The sequence below is a fragment of the Lactuca saligna genome, chromosome 6, assembly GCF_052625555.1.
Source record: "Lactuca saligna cultivar CGN05327 chromosome 6, ASM5262555v1, whole genome shotgun sequence".
NCBI lineage: Eukaryota > Viridiplantae > Streptophyta > Magnoliopsida > Asterales > Asteraceae > Lactuca > Lactuca saligna.
The window spans coordinates 115,332,503-115,337,768 of record NC_136422.1 but is presented as its reverse complement, the minus strand read 5'-3'; positions in this window follow the sequence as shown (position 1 = coordinate 115,337,768).

The window sequence follows — 5,266 nt, the reverse complement described above, 5'->3', positions numbered from 1 at the left end:
CAATCACTATCTTCTTAAAATCTTTCTTAGTGAAAGCATTTTCTCACAATCATTTTCATGAAGGAGGAAATCTTATGACACTTAGATTTTAATGGTGTATATGTTCCTATCCATGTGAATTTAAAAAAAAATTATGACAAATTCAAACTCATATGGACCGAACTTTCTTAATCTTGATTTCTTGCCTTATGGTAACACAGCTGCCTACCACGTCTTCCAAGTAGTTAAGCAGCTCACCTTTTCCTATCAATGTACCTTTCATTTTCAGGTGCCTTGCCTTTTATGCGTTCAAAATGAGAACTCATAGAACTCTCATGCACAATTAACTCGATTGGATTGGCACAGAATGTCATTACGATAGGTTGTAAACCTTAACACGTGTGCTAGTGATGATTGATAAGGTTTATTTGATTTGTTCTTGAAACCTTTCAAGACCATTAAGACTCCCACTGACTCCTTGACATATAAGATTGTCTTGTCCATAAACATTTGTTGACAACCAAATATTCAAGAGTTAGTGTAGCTTTTATCAAAACACTTCATAAATTGGTCCTAGTTGGCCTTTGTCTTATCCAAGACATCACAACTTTCCACATTTGATGAATGTTATAAACCTTTAATACTTTTCACTCATTGTCACAATCTTAACTTTAAGACTTGTTATTGGAACGAAGTATGATAGACTTCTTGATTTAACCATTTCTTCAATCCTTGATTCCTCTTCTTAAACATACAATTGTACTAAGACTTACTTAGAGGATCAATTGAGACATGGTTCTTAATCATTAAGACCCATTATAAAGCATAAAAGCTACTCTCCCTTCTTCTTAGAATGGAGAAACTCTTATCTTTCTGCCTACTTGATTCTTCTTATTCGTTTTGCTATTGATCTAAACCCTTTAATCAATTCAAAATTACACCTATTCTTATAAGTATAATCATATTTACTAAACCTTTAGTAAATCATGACGAATATCTTTGTTACTCTTATGGTGAACTTAATCAACACGCAACTTTGTGTGCTTGATTTCCTAGTTCTTCACTTGACACTTTGTCAACGAATTTGTCTAATTTCCAAATATGAAATTTATCATTCATCATGCAACCAAGTTGCGTGATTCCAAATTTCAGTCCAATTGAAATTTGGGCGATGAGAAACTCTCCTTATTTGGTAAATTCTTGACATTTCCATAAATAACATAACTAAGAATCATTTCATTCGTTGTAGAAATATTCAAACATCAATTTTCATAACAATTTCATTGCAAGGAAATAAACAAATAAATAAGTAAGTCAAAATTTATTTTATTTATAAAAGCAGCGGAAAAACATTTGTCCTTACAATGCAAAATCCATTGAAAACTATGTAAAAAATGAAAAATTTCTAACAACTCTATCATAACTATCTAAGCTCAAAATCCAATCTTCAAGTCCATGCGATCAAGATCCATCTCTTGTGATTAGATTCATCTTGCTCTCTTATCAAGCTTCCTTTCTTTTCACCGATCCTTCAAAACATTCAAATGCAATCTTATCACATCATGTATTAAGAATCAATGAATAGGAACTTAATGGAGTTAGATAGTGGATTCTTACCTAAAGTAGAGCCATACGTTCTGACTCTCCCATCTCTTAGATCTCTTAGGTAATTAGGGCAACTTCGTCTCCAATGCCCCTTCTCTTGGCAATAAAAGCAAATTGACTATTTTGGAACAACACATGGAACTACTTCAGACATCGCCTTTCTCTTATGATCAAACTTTTCGATCATTGCATGTCTTTCATTGCCATTGCCTATATCCATAGAGGTCTTGAAGGCAGATTCACCAATCAACTTTGCTTTTCTATTGCGCCAAATCATTGCTGATTCAGCAGCAATAAGCATATAGGTGAGACCAATAAGGGTTACGTCGTGGTTCATCATATAGTACTCTCTTACGAACTCACTATATGAGTTAGGAAGTGATTGAAGAACCCAATCAACAGCCATCTCTTCACCAACAACGGATCCCATCATTCTTAACCTATCAATGTGTGACTTCATCCCTAAGACGTGTTCACACACTAACTTTCCTTCTTTATGTTTACTTGCCAAAAGGGCTTGAGTGATATTGAACCTTTCAATTTTACAATCTTATGGATTAGGGAGAATAATTGGAGGAGGAGGAGGAAGTGAAGCATGATTTCTTGTTCCTCGATCGAATCGTGGAACATCATCTTCATGTGGAATGCTTGTTCCACGGGATTTGGGAAGACCATAGTTGTCGAACTTTGACATCGGGAGAAAAACGAATTCAAGTTAGTTAATAGATTGAGTCCTTAGTAAATCACCCAAATGAAATACTAAGGCTAGGACCCAACACAATATTCTATAACTCGGGAGAGGGATGCCGTAACCCTAATTGAGGAATATTTGAATGGTAAGTGAATGACGATTCACTAATTTCCACCATGAAAAACGAAAAAGAAATTTAAGTTTTAAATCTATGAAAACTCCTAGATCCTTTGAGATTCATTGAACTTTCAATGTCATGTTTAAATCTGGATATGCCCCTCTTGTTTGTGACTGGGATGCCGAGGATCACAAAGCGGGTGTGAATAACCATGCAAATTTACATGGTGCCCTCACATGTTACAATCACTTATTCGATGTGCCGGTAAACCACACACGCTCCACCGAACTATGACAAACATTGTGTCACCCTTTGCAACCTTTTGCTTAGAACCATTTAGTGTGCCGGTAAGCCACACACGCTCCACTAACGTCTTCACAAGGGCACAAAGTGTAATTTCATGGAATTGCATCAATTCAATTTTGCCTAAGTAACTAAGATTGGGAATTAGAAAAACATTTAGTTACTTTAGTAATTCATTATACTTATAATGGAAGGTTTCATCCTATCCTACCCGTTCGGCTAATGACCCTCCAGTAGTCAAGAGTGCGGTGGGTAAGAGTGGATACCCATTCAATCGCCATTTTATAGGCAATTTCCTTAAACACCCCTTATAGACCAGCTTCGTGAATGAGGCCTACTAACGGTAAGACTAACTTTTACTCATACATATATATAATGTTAGACTTTTAATGTTATATATATAATATAGGGTGCATTTCATACTTTTAAAATACTATGTGGTCAAATTTAATAATTATACATTTAATTCAATTAAATTGCAAACCAAAATTTTTATGGATTTATTAAATCTCTTTTAATTAGACACCTTAAATAATTAATAAAACCATAAGGGTGTGATTTGAACTTTTCAAAACAATACTAGGGTTTTAGAATTTAACACTCCTAATTAAACCTTTTTAATCAACTTTTAAATTCCAAAACTTGAGGGCAAGTTTTGAAACATTTCAAAACAATTTAGTTTTAATTTATCTTAAAATTTCGAATTTATGACATTTAAATTAAAATTTTAAATATTAAAACTCTTGATTTAATAATTATCTTGAATTAGACTATTAATTTAATTATTAAATCATAAGGGATTATTTAAATAATGAGGATAATTACCATTTATACATTTAAGTTATCCTAATCCCTTAAATATCTATATAGATTTCGAAAATATGGATGGATAATGCAGGATCTTGAATTACCATATATAACAATTAAAGGATAATTACAAGATATGGGATAATCCAAATCCCTAAAAATTAGGATCTTATCTTGGGGAGGAGGCAAATTTCGAAAATCAAGGGATTATAACAAACCCTAGATTTCGAAATTTAAGAGTTTAAGGAAAGGATTTGAAGATCTTATTCAAACTCTTGCAAATTAGGGTTTGCAAACCCTAATCTCAAAAAACCCTAGCCTCCTAGGGTTTATTGGCAATAAACCCTAATATATCAAGTTCATACAATTGAAACCAAACCAATGGCTCTGATACCACTGATGGGTTTTGGTCATAAGATATCCTATGTGCTCATACAAACCCTAATGCTTGGATCTAGGTTTCTCTATTGTACATGCTTTGAATCCAAGACTATAAACCCTAATCCTAGCATGCAAGTAATCATATTAACATAAGAATATGTTTATAATGTTACCTTGATTGTTATGTAGCAATAACAATCCCAAATCTCCTTGTATTGACTTTGGAAGGCTTAGAGTCACAAGTGTCACTCCTCTAATGAATTACAAACACCAAGAGCAAATGGAGAAGGTATAAAGAGAGAGGAGAGAGGTTAGAATTCGTCCTTAGGACTCCTTGGGAACCAGTACACGAATTCTAAGGCCTTAGGGTCTTTATATAGGTGTAGAGATAGGGTTTCAGTCATTATCCTTATCTAGTTGCTTATCCACAAAGCAACCCATAAGATAATCCTTGAATCCTTATCATAGTCGAATTCTAAGGCCTTATCACCTCAAATTCATTCACCATATATTTAAGATAATCCTTACCTTATTTTGTAACTATCACATAATTACAAATCAACCCCTCTAGTTTAATTAATTACACTTGATCACAAAATTAATTCCTAATTAATTATTGACCAATATTAATTAAACAAATATGATTTCTCCTTTAATATATTATTCTTATAACATATTAATAAATCATAATATCCTCTCTCTCTTTATTTATTTCTCCAATCAAGTTGCTTTGGTGAAGGCAACCCAAAAGGACCATGCACCATCGGGTCAAGTACATACCAAAATAGTTATGGACTTAGACACTAATCCAACGGTTTATGGGCCTACTCATCGAGTTGGTTACCCCAAATCGTCGTGTAGAGTCGGGTTAGCCCGCGTGGATTATTGAATCTACTCAACGAGTCAGAGGACCCGGACTCGGCGAGTAGGAGTTGGAAGATGAAACCCTAATTTTTATGGTTTTCACCCTATTTAAAGGACCTTAAGTCCTTACCTCCAGTCCCTAACCACCTCTTGACGGCTAGTAGAAACCCTAATCAGTCTAGATCTTGTTCTTGAGTGTTTGTGAGTTTTAAAGAGTGATTTGTTGAATTTTGTGAAGAAGGTTTCGAGCTTAAGAAGCTTGGAGCAAGGAAGAGCTTGTGAATCCGACTCTACATCATCTTGGCATCATATTGAAGGTAACAAGTCATTACCTTGACTTCTCTCTCGCTAGATCTCTCCATGCTTAAGTTTAGGGCCATTTTTAGCATATATGTGAGCCACTTCGGGGATTAGCCATGATCTGATGTTGTAACTTCAGATCTAGACTCCTCGAGGTCCCAAATTCATAAAGCTATCAACTTTATCTCGTATTGATCTCGCACCATGCCCTAAACCTT